This window comes from Ambystoma mexicanum, chromosome 5q (genome assembly GCF_040938575.1).
Source record: "Ambystoma mexicanum isolate Mex_15411 chromosome 5q, UKY_AmexF1_1, whole genome shotgun sequence".
In the NCBI taxonomy this organism is placed as follows: Eukaryota; Metazoa; Chordata; class Amphibia; order Caudata; family Ambystomatidae; genus Ambystoma; species Ambystoma mexicanum.
This window is the reverse complement of record NC_090933.1, coordinates 1,327,952,890-1,327,966,438: the sequence shown is the minus strand read 5'-3', so window position 1 is coordinate 1,327,966,438 and position 13,549 is coordinate 1,327,952,890. Positions and strand designations below refer to the sequence as shown.

At 52.8% G+C, this 13,549-nt stretch overlaps 1 pseudogene; it reads right to left on the bottom strand.

Annotated features, from left to right (window-relative positions):
• The window catches only part of LOC138498530 (zinc finger protein 585A-like), a 1,446,290-nt pseudogene that overhangs the window by 613,995 nt on the left and 818,746 nt on the right, over window positions 1-13,549 (bottom strand).

Below are 13,549 nucleotides of genomic sequence, written 5' to 3'. Positions count from 1 at the left end.
CCCCCAGAGCCGGGGCCGCGGTAAGCCGGTTGCCTGCCGGCCATGTGTGGCGCTCCGGTGTCCCGGAGCGGGTGGGATGAACCCCCACCCTTCATCACGCGGCGTGATCGCCGCACTGCAGCGTGTGGTGTCGGGCGCTACCCGACCCGAGTGTGGGGCTGCCCGGTGGACCGGGACAGCCCCCAACAATGGCGACGAGGCGAGGGGCCCCGCGTGCCCCGAAGAAGATATGGTGCGGGCCCATCTCCATCTGGGCCCGCGATGTGGAGGAGCGGAGACGACTTTCCCCCCTATCCCCGTGGGGGAGAGAAGTTTCTGCGGCGTCGGCCGCGAGAGGGGGGAGAAGTGTGCGGCCCGCGCCGCGGTGAAGAACGCGGGGGCTGCCTCTTTCCCCGTCGGGAGGGAGGGTGCCCCGGCGTCGGCCGCAACGAGGAGCGGCTAACATCGCTGCAGGAGGGAGGATGCCGGTTCCCCTCCCCAAGGAGCGCTGGTGCGGCTGACATCGCCGCGGGAAAAGAGAAGGAGGCGGGCCCAACACCAGCTGGGCCCGCAAGGAAAACATGGTGGGCGAGCGGCCCGCCCGTCCCCCGAGGGAGACGGAAGAAGCCCGCGGCATCGGCCGCGTGGGTGGCTGCGCCCCTCCCGCATCGTGGACCTCTCCCCGGCATCAGTAAGGAGGGAGAGGGGCCCCGCGCGCCCCGAAAGAAAATGGGGAGAAAAGGTGATGCAGGCCCGATTCCAACGGGGCCTGCAAACGGGAACAAAGGATGCGGGCCCAGCACCAGCTGGGCTCGCAAGGACAGGGAAGTGCTCGCTCTGAGGAGCGGGCAGAGGAGCTGCCTGCCTTGCCCCTACAGGCAATAGAGCGGCATCCGCCGCAGTGGGGAAGTCAGCTGCCCCTCTGCTGTCCCCACTCCCATCTGAAGGGGGACGGCCCGCGAGGGTGTGTGTGCCCGCTCCGAGGAGCAGGAAAAAGAGGGGTGGTGGCGGCTGCGGATGCAACAACGCGAAGGAAGCGGGTTCTGCCATCCGGCCATGAGGTTTGCTCCCATACAAGTGGAACTTGGCCGATGTGGCCCCTGGGCCTCCCCAGGTGCGGCTTTGCCGGTGTTTTGGGTGATCATGTTGTAACTGTCCTAAATGAACGCTGGTGAGGGTGCAAGCTGGTTTCCGGCGACTCCATAAGGAAGATGGACATCATGAGTGACATTCCCCGGAAGACTGGACCATTTTAAGCAAGTCCATGTCTGCCGGCTCACAGTTAGTGGGCAATGTTGTGTGGTGCGCACCTGTAGGCTCCGAGTGCTTTATGTGGTGCCAGTAGCCCTCACTGGTGCCGTTCAGGGACATGAGAGCCACTCACCCAGGTTAATAAAGGGTGTGTAAAGTAGTAGAGTGGCTCCAGTAGTAGTAGTGGTAGTTATGGTTGGATTTTGGAGTTTTGCATTTTGTTATGAAAAAGGAGGAGTGTTGCATGGCACCCCTGTGAGGGGCCATGGTACATTCCACGGAGTTGTGTGGTCACATGGTTACCCATGTGACCAACCTAATAAAAGGTCCGAGCCGCTTCTGGCTCGGCAGTCACGAGTGAACCTGACTCCGCGTGTGTGTGTTGTGTTGGTGCCGGGGGGGTGCCTCGCCACGTGTGCTGGGCCCAAGGTCGGGGCCCAGCTTGAGGACGGTGCCCCTGCCGGGCAACGCCGTCCGGACGGTGCCCCTGCCGGGCAACGCTGTCCCTGTGGGTCCCCCAGCCATGTGAGGCGGGTTGGGGAGGCGACCCCGGCCTGGGTGCCCCCAGAGCCGGGGCCGCGGTAAGCCGGTTCCCTGCCGGCCATGTGTGGCGCTGCGGTGTCCCGGAGCGGGTGGGATGAACCCCCACCCTTCATCACGCGGCGTGATCGCCGCACTGCAGCGTGTGGTGTCGGGCGCTACCCGACCCGAGTGTGGGGCTGCCCGGTGGACCGGGACAGCCCCCAACAGTGGTGTAGGATCATTTGACCAGTCCTCCTTTTTAAAGGACCCAATCTACAGTCAGGGATAAAAAAAAAACCTCTCACCTCTCTCATGTCACCACGAGGTGCAAAGGCGGGAAAAACTCCAGAGCGGAAGAAGAGGTCTCGAGGCAAACAAGGTGGCCCTGGGTCTTCAATCTGATGGTCCTCAAATACTGCGCGGTAAGAGTTCATACTGCGCATGTGCAGAGAGGCAGTCTATCTGCATTGAGCCTGGCAAGTAGCTGAGAAGCACAGTGCGCATGTGCACAGAAGCAGTGTTTTAGAAGTGAGCCTGGCACATAGCTGAGAAGCACAGTGCGCATGTGCACAGAAGCAGTGTTTTAGAAGTGAGCCTGGCGGAGCGGTCTCTCTAGGCTCCAAACAGCTCTCAACATTCCCAAATGGGAAGGCATCTCTGCCACTAGAAAAGCAGCTCACTGGCTGCCAATCCAAGAACAGGCAATTTTGAAAACCATGCCCTTTACTCACAGTTGCCTGTTGTAGTATATTGCCCCCCCTCAAGTGAAGACAGGAGCCGTTCTTGACTTGCACCAGTGGTTTATTTATGCTGTAGTGCAATAACGAATTTAAGCTGCATCAACAATGGCCAACGGGCCTAACCTTGCTGAGGTTAAGGATTCTTCAGGATGCATGAATAAGAGGCTTTAAGGTCCCGTGCTCGGAGGAGCCTGGGAGACGCCTCTGCTCACGTCTAGAGCTCGTCCCGTAGTGCGCGCATAGCGCGCGGGGGCGGAGCCGCGTTTGCTGGCGAGGTCTCGCTCTACACACCTCCCTTCTTCAATGCAGAGCGAGTTCAGGGTAATACATAGTCATTGTATCTCACCGGTCTTCTGTGTTCCCTTCGGGGTCTCTCACCAGTTCCAGGGCAAAGTCCCTGCTGCTCAGGTTCTGGGTTTCGATATGGTTCTTCTGGTTCTTTCTCGGTTTCTTCTCTTTCTCCGTCGTTTCCTTCGGGTTCTCGTTCGTCGTTTCCCCCATAGTCCTTTTCGGCTTCTACATGTGGTGTCTCTGGGGTTCTCGCCTTTTCTTGCCTCCGCTGGTATAATGCTACTCTTTCAAAGTTCCATGCGCGCCCGTCTTCTGTACGGACATGATTGGTCCCTTTGTGAGTTACCTTTATAGGCTGACTGTACCGGGATCCTGTGGTTTGATCTTTTCTTGGTAATTTTATTTTCACCCAGTCCCCTTTTCCTATGTCGGGCGCTTGCTTCGTCCGCCTTCTTTCGTCGCTCCACGATTTCATGCGTGACTTGTTTTTCTCAATGCGCCATACTACTTCCGCCATATTCACTGCTTCATCCTCCCTTACTTTCGACAGCCATGGTGGGATGAGCGTTGATGCAGCACTCCTCCCTCTCAACATTTTGAACGGGGACACTTGTGTAATTCCGTTTGGCGTGAGCCTGTGGGCCGCTATGGCTTCTTTGGTGGTTTTGAGTGGGTCCATGCCGGAAGCCGTGGCCAGTTGGATGGCGCCCTTTATGAATCTATTCGCCCTCTCGACGAGTCCATTGGCTTGAGGGTGATAAAGGGCCGCTTTCTTTTGTTTAATGTGATTCCTTTTTAAAAATTCTTCCATGTCTTTGGAAACTAGTTGTACCCCATTGTCTGTGACGACCTCTTTGGGGAGGCCTTCCCTTTGAAAAATTTCTGTGAGTACTTCTATGACCGTCTCAGTAGTTATGTTTGGTACAAACTCTGCTTCCACCCACTTGGATAGATAGTCGACAAGTACTATGCCGTATCTGTGTTCTGTCGCCATCGTCTCCAGGGGCCCTATGAAGTCGATGCCCACTTTGGACCATACTGCTTCTGGTATCTCGGTGGGTATGAGGGGTGCCTGGCGAACCTTAAGTCTTTTGTCGCTATTCAGGCATTCGTGGCAGCGTTCTATCATAGCACGAATTTCTTGATCCATGGACGGCCACCAGTAGGCTTCTCTCACCCTGCGACGTGTCATCGTGTTCCCCAAATGTCCCGCATGGGCCCTACAGAGTATAGTGCGTCTCATTCCTGTTGGGTGGATGATTTGGTCTGTCTTTAAGATTATCCCCTCTGTTTCCGACAACTCATCTTGCACTTTCCAATATGGTCTCATTCCTTCGGGCAGCGTTTTTTCATCGGGCAACCCTTCCCTGATACATCCGCAAATCTTTGCCATGATGGGGTCTTTCCCATCTTCTTCTTCCCAATGTCTTTCTCTGAGTTCCAGGTACTCTGGTGCCGTTAGGTCTGTGATAGACGCAACTATGCATTCCCCATGTAGGAACGTGGTAGCCTCCTCTTTGCCCTCCGGCAGCCTCGACATGCAGTCGGCTTGGGAGTTTTTCCAGCCGGAGATGTGCTGGATTTCAAATGTGTACTCCTGTAATTTAGCTGCGATGCGGGCTAGTCTGGGCGTGGATGCCTTGGTGCCTCCTGGACTGAGCATGTGGATGAGTGGCTTGTGATCTGTCACCAGCTTAAACTTTGTGCCCCACACGTATGTTCGGAAATGTTCGACCGCCCATGCGCATGCGAGCATTTCTTTTTCAATGGTGGAATAGTTCTGTTCTGCCTCTGACAGTGCCTTTGAGGCAAAGGCCACTACATGTTCGGTGTCACCTCTCTTCTGCGTTAGCACTGCCCCTAGTCCGTACGCACTGGCGTCTGTTGTGATTACTATTTCCCACTCTGGGTTAAAAGGTTGAAGACATGGGGCTTTCACTATGTGCTGTTTTATGGTTTCCGTCGCCCTCTTCTGGGGCTCTCGCCACGTGAATTCCGACCCTTTCTTAAGCAGATCTCGGAGAGGTGTGGTGATTTCTGAAAACCTGGGTATGAATTTTGCATAGTATTCGGCCAATCCTAAAAATGACGTCACCTCTTCTTTAGTGGTGGGTTCCGGAGCTTTGGTGATGGCCTGCAGGAGGTTCTGTTTGGGACTGATCCCTTTCTCCAATATCTTGTACCCTAAGTATCCGACTTCTTTCACCCCGATTGAACATTTTTCGTGGCGTAGGCGCACTCCTGCTTCTTGTAACTTGTTGAGAACTAATTTGAGCGTGGCATTGTGCGTCTGTTCATCTCTAGCATATACCAGGATGTCATCCTGGAAATATACCACGTTTTTAACTTTCCGTAGCAGGACATCCATCATGCGTTGGAAGGCAGATGCAGCTGACGACAACCCGAAAGGCATTTTGGTGAATTGGTATGTACCAAACGGAGTGATGAATGCTGTAAGGGGTTTTGATTCTTCGTGCAGCTGTATTTGGTGGTATGCATTTCTCATGTCCAGTTTTGAGAATATTTTGGCTTCTTTCATTAGTAAAATGAGTTCATTAATGCTCGGGAGCGGGTAGTTGTCCGTAATGACTTCTAGGTTTAAACCCTTAATTCTTGTGATTGGGGTTTCTTTATGAGGACGACTGGGCTCAGCCATTCGGATGCTTCAATTTCTTCTATTACCCCTTCCGTTTTCATTTTGTCCAGCTGTTGCTTTAGGGTGTCTCTTGCTGTGGCTGGTACTGGTCTCACCCGGTGTTTGACTGGGACCGCATTTCTTTTGAGCACAATTTTGTGAAGAAAATGTTTGATGTGCCCCGGCTCCTCCGAGAAAAGTGTTGGATAATCGCTCTTGACAATTGACCCGTTCCTTGTACTGACAGACAGGACCTGATCTTCTGTACTGGGGTCTAGTTTGATTTTTAACTTGTCTTGGTCGTCCCAACCCAAAACCGCTGGACCTTTGTGACTGAAATAGACTCGGGTGGTGGTTTCTCTCCCTTTGAATTCGACTTTTCCATTGATGTAACCTAACAGTTCAACTGACGCCCCTCCAAATACAGTGGGCTTGTGTCGCGTGGTGAGAACTTGCACTTTCTCCTTTCCCACCATTTCTTTGTATGTGCGCAGGGGTAAAATCGTGAGATCTGACCCGGAGTCTGCCATGACTCTCGTCTCTTTTCCATCGATTTTGATTAGGCAATGGGGCTTCTCCCTCCTGGCCCGTGTGCTGTTCACCATAATGACTGTGGGTCTTCTTTCATCTTCTGAGGAGGATTCTCTTACCACCGTTCGATCTGTGGTGAGGCTGGTGACTTTCTTGTTTCTCCATCGACACACTATGGAGAAGTGCTCGATGCGTTTGCAGATGGAGCACTCCTTGTCTCTGGCTGGGCACTCCCGGTCAAACGCCAAGTGCTTCGTGCTGGTGCACCTGTGGCACTTGAGTGGTTCTTTCTTGCATCCTCTCACCTCTCTCGTGTCCGCTGTCGACTTTTCTTTTCTTATGTGGAAGCCCACCGCTTGAATTTCCGGGGGACCCTGGGCCCCTGCGTATTCCTTTCTTCTTCCCGCCGTTTCTTCTACCGCTCTGGCGATCTCGACGGCTTTCTCTAACTGTAGCTCCTTTTCGAGGATAAATTTATCTTGGACCTTGCGACTGTTGGTATGTACGACCAACATATCACATATGCGGTTCTCTGCGTTGGTGCCGAAGTTACACAAGGCTGCTAATTCCCTGAATTTGGTGACATAGTCATCGACGGGTTCAGACTGTTCCTGTTTCCGAGTGTAAAACCGTATTCTGTGGAGCACCGTGTTCTCCTTACTGGCGAATCTCTTGATAATTCTCCTGACCGCTTCTTTGAACACATCATCATTGTCATCGTTAACAGGAATCGGGGTGAGGCCCTCGAATATTCTTTGCCCTTCCACTCCTAGGGCATTGAGTAACATGGCCCTGCGTCTTGCCGCCGAAAACCCCGCTCCGCCCATAGCCTCCACGTATGTCATAAACAGGGGCTGCCATTGTGGCCATGGAATAGCCGGCCTACCGGCGTTTGCAGAAAGGGAGGCGGTGGCGTGGCTCCTTGCATGCTTCCGTGCGGGTTCTGGTGGTGATCCTCGTCGCCAATTTATGTAGTATATTGCCCCCCCTCAAGTGAAGACAGGAGCCGTTCTTGACTTGCACCAGTGGTTTATTTATGCTGTAGTGCAATAACGAATTTAAGCTGCATCAACAATGGCCAACGGGCGTAACCTTGCTGAGGTTAAGGATTCTTCAGGATGCATGAATAAGAGGCTTTAAGGTCCCGTGCTCGGAGGAGCCGGGGAGACGCCTCTGCTCGCGTCTAGAGCTTGTCCCGTAGTGCGCGCGTAGCGCGCGGGGGCGGAGCCGCGTTTGCTGGCTCTACACCTGTCCAACACTGTGCTCCCCCACCACTCTCAGAAAATCAGCAACGCTCAGTCATCAAAGCCTACCATGACCTAGCACACCGCCTCCGCAATCCAAACTCAGACGTGCAAAAGCCAGAGGCCCAAACTTCCTATCCATTGCAGCCAAACAAAGGAACTCACTTCCTCCCGCTCTGAGCGCAGAACCCTCTTACTGAGTATTTCCAGAAATACCTCAAAACCTGGTTGTTCGCCTAATTGCCTTCCCTACTAAAGACATGATACATTGTGTTCTGATTCAAACTGCTCACCTATCTGTTTATCTCTTATGCAAGTAACTGGTTTGTCACAGCGCCTCAATGCCTACGGGTTTCTGCAAGCTTTATTAATGAAATAAAATAAATATACAATTAAACAATTATCCAAAAGTCAGACTTTAATTTGTGATATAGTATGTAGTAAATAATGATGAACAAAAATCATGCGCTCTATGTGTTTCGGGATACTAGTGCCTTCGTCAGGTGCAATACTTCTTAAATAAAGTGTCAATTTATCTTCAAGCTTCTATAAAAAGGTAAATGAGAATAAAAATGCTTTACGTCCAAGGATCTTTTAGCAGAGTTAATATTTTATATTTAAGTATGTTAATTTCGACTGTGATGTCAGATATGTGCAATATAACGTCACCTTGGTCATTACTTGTGACTCAATAAACTTGTCAATTCTTCCAAGGAAAGGCACTCTGAATGAGTTTCAACATAAGGAGAAGGATGTTGCTCCACCTTTTGTAAAATATGTGGAAGGTACAATGTACAAAATGTATACTTAAACTGGTAGGATAGAGCTGTTTAACTGACTAGAGGAATGCTTACCCTATAATAGGTAGGTAGAAGGCAGTAGGGCCCCTCGTGGGCATTTATTAACTGCTGATTCACCATAGATATTCTGAAAACACATATGTATACTGTAATCATAAAAGAATCTTAACAATATATAATCATGCATATAAAAACACATATGATCAATGTTAGAGCAGTGAGACATACTCACATTGTGAAGGATTCAAATAATCATGGATGCAGAGGTCAATTCGAGGATCTGGATGTGGTCGATGTAAATTCAACTCAAAAGAGTGAATGGCTGGATTCAGCTCAATTGACTCTGTAAATATGAGGTATATAGTGATCAGTATCATGAGTATAGCCATAGGTATTGCTATTCCATGTATGTAATAAGTTCCAAATAAGCAGTACTGAGTCTTACCTTTGTCTTGTTCGGCTGTGAGGGAAAAAACACCAGCACACTGTGGTCAAAATGGCTGCTTTAAGAACCGTGTGTTTTCCCATCAATGTGGGCAGGGGGACATCACGTCAGTGACGTTATGTAAACAAAGGTCTACCACTAATTTTGTCAGAAGAAACCATAAATGAATCGATTGTCTAATTGTATATGAACATGCATGCACCTTGACTGAGTTCTCCCAGACAGTTTTGGTGTGCATGGGACTGGAGTGTCCATTAATTGGGATACTATTTGTTTCTTGTTCCATAGTAGCAGCTTTTAGTGCGAGAGCTGTGTGTTCCCCCCCGCATCCACAACATACTCTGTCAGAATTAACAACACACATTCAGCATCTCTTCTAAAAACTCAATAATAGGTGTGCACATCGCTAAATCTGGACTTTATCATGGATAGGCAGCCAGTGGGGAGCTGACTGACTAAATGCCCACTAAAAAGCTATTAATCACTCTTTGACAGCAGGGATGCAACGAGAGTCGATCTGCGGATGGTGGGGCATTTCTGGGACCGTTTGCAGGTAGGTGGCATGTGCTACCGCCTCTGTGGGCTTCACTGACATCACGTTCCTGTGATGCTCGGTCATGATAGTTAGCTTTTCGGGGTTCGAACAGCAGGGAATCCCATCTCGATCCCGTAGGACTGTGATGTTGTTTCTGGTGTGTACTTTCTTGAGCTTGTGCATGAGCAGGTGGTTGGCCTTGTTGGTGTTCAAGTAGTAATACTGTTTCGTGTATGTTAAAACTCAGGCTATTCGGTCTGCCAGGTGCATTTCCAGGATTACTTTAGCTTTGCGTAGCTCATTCCATGACCTTGTCGATTGGCGTTTTTTGTGGTTTGCTTCTTTCTGTGCCACCTCCGTTTCCAGTTCTTCTAGTCTGAGCTGGTGCTTGTGCCTGTGTGCCCCTCAGCAGTTCATGGCCACCCCTCTAATCACTGACTTCATGGCTTCCCATTCCGTAGCCTCCGAGGGTCCTTTGCCTAAGTTCTCTGTGAAATAGCTGATTAGAGCTCCCGATAGTTCCTGGCTGTCTGCTATGTCCACAAGGAGATAGTCCTGCAGCTTCCAGGTCCTTTGCTGCGGTGTTGGTAGACCCTCTGTATGGCGCTGTGCATTAACTGGGGCATGGTCGGAGATTACCCTTAGCCCTATGTAGATATCCGCGATGCAGGGAGACCAGCACACTTGATACGAGTAGAAGATCTATTCTGGAGAGGCCCCTGTGGACATGTGAGAAGGTGTAGTCACAAGCTTTATCATTCGATAGCCTGCAGGCGTCCACCGTTCCCGTCTCTCTCAGAAATTCTGCGAGCCCCAGTCCCTTTGAGAAGTCAGTTCCTGAGGGTGGTAGGGTTTTGTCCGTAGTTGGGTCCAGGGTGAGATTGAAGTCGTCTCCAATTAGCAGTTTGCCTTCTGTGAAGGACGTTATCACTGGGAGAATCCTGAGCAGGAAGCACTCCTGGCACTCATTTGGCCAATAGATCGCTATGATAGTTATTGGGAGTTCAACCAGGAGGCCCCTGATTAGCAAAAACCTACCCTCGGGGTCCCGCTTGATTGTAACACTTGGCAGAATCACTGATTGGCTGAGCAAGATCGCCACCTCTCCTCTCTTCTGTCCAGAGGATGCAAAATATCTTTTAGGGAATCTTTGGTATTTGACACGTTGCTCATCCGCGGACAAGAGATGGGTTTCTTATAGGCAGGCTATGGGCCTCATCACAAGTTGGGCGGTAACGCTGGCGCTATTAGCGCCGGCGCTAATAGCCCTACCGCCGAACCACCCGGCGTTGATAGCGCCGGATCACGGGTTCGGCGGAACGGGTATTGCCCATTCCCCATTGAGCCCATTCAGGAATTCCCCATTCCCCATTGGGCTCAATGGGGAAATTTCGTGCTCATACCGCCGGCAGATTTCCCGCCGGCGGTAAGAGTGTGAAATTTTGGCAGATTTCTCCCCAGCTCAGAGGTGGGGAGAAATCCGCCAAGGCCATGATCTGGCGGACCCTTAAATGCGGCGGTAAAAGCGCTACCACCGCATTTAAGGGTTATCGCCAAACTCATGATGAGGCCCTATGTCGGCTTCCAGTTGGGCTCGGCGGTGTTCCACGGACTTCAGTTTCCTGGGGGAATTCAAGCCCTGGACATTCCAGTTGATCATAGTCAGATTTTTTATAGTTGAACCCATTTTGGGGCGATCTGGATGCGGTTGGTGGGTGCTGTTATGCTCCATGTGCCACTGGCCCGTGTGGGTGGCCGTCAGTTGGGTTGGGTCATGTCTTGGTGATTTGTGCCCCTTTCGGTGTCCACCCCTCTTCCCCCCCCTAATAGAACAAAACTTGGTTGTTTGGGCCAGCCTTCGACCAACGGGGACTCCGGCTGGACCAACGCATCCTGCTGAGGATGAGGCACTTAGGCCTCTGCTGTATGGCGATGAAAGCTGAATGTAAGATTAGAGTATTGTCTTGCTTCGGGAGTACGATGTGTGGCCCGCGGTTGTGGCATCTAGAACTTCGTGGTGCTTGTTGGATCCGAGGGTTCGGGGCACCGGTATCGCCCCACTTTAGCCATCTTTACTTGGGTATTTGCTTCTGAGTGGGGGGCCCCTGATTCTCCGGCGTCGCCTCTCAACTTGCGACCATGAACAGTTGGGGTCCTGTGGTTCTTCCTGTTCTGAAGGAGCTTCTTCGTTGTTGGTTCCTTCTCCCGCGTCTGGGTTCAACAGTCTCTCTGCTTCGTGCACTTTGCGTATATGGCGGACAGTCCCTTTCCAGGTGAAGATTAGGGCTGTGGGGAAACCCCAGTGGTACGGTGTGCCTTTCTCCCTCAGCCATTCCGTGACTGGTTTCAGTGCTTTCCTTTTCAGAAGTGTGATTGAGGCAAGGTCTTGGTATAGGGAGATGGAGGCATCTCTGAACAGTATTCGCGGAGAGTTTCTCGCTTCCAACATGATTTCTTCCTTGACTTTGAAATAATGTAGTCTAGCGAGGACATATGGCGGAGCCGAGGAGTTCAATCTAACTCTGGTTCTGTGGACCCTGTCGAGCACCAGGGGGGTAGTCATCCGGTAGAGTCAGTTTAAAGTGAAAGAGGTCGCTCACGTAATGCTCCAAGTCTGCCTCCGGGATGGATGTGGGAATTCCTCTCAGGCGTATATTATTGCGGCGGGAGCGGTTCTTTGAGTCCTCCTGTTTGAGTTCAAGGGCTTCACACCTGGTTTCTAAAACGGCTAGCCTGTCCGCCCCCTTCTCGATCTCGTAGCTTTGCTCGCATATGGTTGTTTCAACCTCGGTTGTCCTTGTCGCTAGTTCCTCCACTCTCGCCTCAAGAACCGTGATGGTGCTCTTCACCTCTTCAGTGCCCCTCTGGAATTCCTTGGATAATGCTGCCAGAAGGTCCTGGAGGTTCAATTTCGTGACCGCCTGGGTTGAGGCTTCCCAGAGTGATTCTGCTTGTGTGCTCTCGGCGATTGTTTATCCTAGCTCCAGGCGGTCCCCTCTTCTGGATCCATCTGGTGCAAGGGTGGATAGCAGAGTTGCAATGTCTGCTTCCTTGGTTGACTTTTTAGCTATGGTGAGTTCCAGGCTGTCCCGGGGACTGGAGTCCAGCGTGCTGGGGTTACAGAGGACAAGGTTAGTCAGGCGTTCACTGGGTAGCCTCAGGGCAGGGGGAGCTGTGTCCGGGTGTGCCTGGTTGCCTTTGGTAGGACACTCCAAGGGCAGGGGCCCGCCAATGTTAGGTGGCTACTCTCCTCCTGAGGCTTCCTGGGTATGGCCCTCACTCCTTCCTGTGGTGCTAGCACGAGTGTTCTGGGCCGGCGACCAGTGGCAGGTGACGTGCTTCCCGGGCTGTGGGTCACTTCGGCATATACAGGGCTTTATGACACCCCTGTGGGTTTGTATGGATGGCCCTGAGCCCTTCCAGTGAGAGTTTGGGTGGGACCCGGGTGGGACGTGGGACCCTCCCGTGGGCTTCGACTGGGTGCGGGTGTGCAGGTTCTTCCCGGCGGACCGGTCTCTCATGGGGTTGGCCGGCCTATCCTACTCCCGGCTGCTGTCACTTGCGCTGTTGTGTGGTGCGCTTGGGTCTGACTGCTGAAGTGTAGTTTACCCTTATCTGCATGCCCCTGTGGTGGGGTCTCCTCCGGGGGGTTTGCAGATTGGGTGGTGTTGTGGCCTAGCTCCTTGGCCCTTAGCGCGATGTGCGGTGTGGGCCCAGTTCTTGTTGGTTGTTGACTGCTTCGGGGGGCCCCTCTTCCCCCTCGCCGTTGCTTTTAGGATTCAGTGCTTCCATTGATGTGAGAGTGCCATGTGGGTGCCCGGGCCGCTTATGTTGTTGAACAGCCACACTGCTCGGTTCTGTCCCAGTGGTGCGGGTGGGGATGGGGGGGTTCGTTGGACGGGCTAGTTCTCCCGCTATGAGTTTGCAGCACGGCAGGAGCTAGGCCGTTGCTGATGGCTGGATGCTCCAAGGATCCCCCTTGCCAGATGCAGAGTTGAGGACCTCCAGTCCCCCAGGTCCCAGCACCTGCAATGTTTGTGTCCTGAGGGTGAGCGTTCTCTGCCCCTGTTGGAGGGGGGTGGAGCTGCGGGGGGGCCATGGGCTGCGTCTGCTGCTGGACCTGGCTCTGCTTCAGCTGTGGTTGCGGAAGTGGGGCTGAAGAGGTGGCATGCCTCACCGTGCTTCATCAGTTGATGTGTGTTGTGCGACAAGGGCCCAGGGCCGCTGCGACTACTCCCGCAGGGGGTTCCCAGATCCCCGGGCCTCCACCACTCCCAGTCAATCAGGGTCTGCTGTCCTCCCTGCAGGAGGGGATGCAGGTTGCTCGCTCTGCCAGGCAGCACCGCGGGCCGGCTCTGCCTTGGTGCTGGGGAGCGATGGGAGCCCAGGACCGCCCTCACCTCCGATCTGCTGCTCTCTCCTGTGGGTCGGGCTTCGGGGAAGGGGAATTACCCAGCCACGGCTCGCAGCCGCGGTCCCCCCTCCTCTCACCTCCACAGCACGGCGTACTACGCGGGGTGCTATTGATTTCCTGGAGATGCTGAGGAGTGTGTTGGGTGCAGTCCGCCACTTCGGA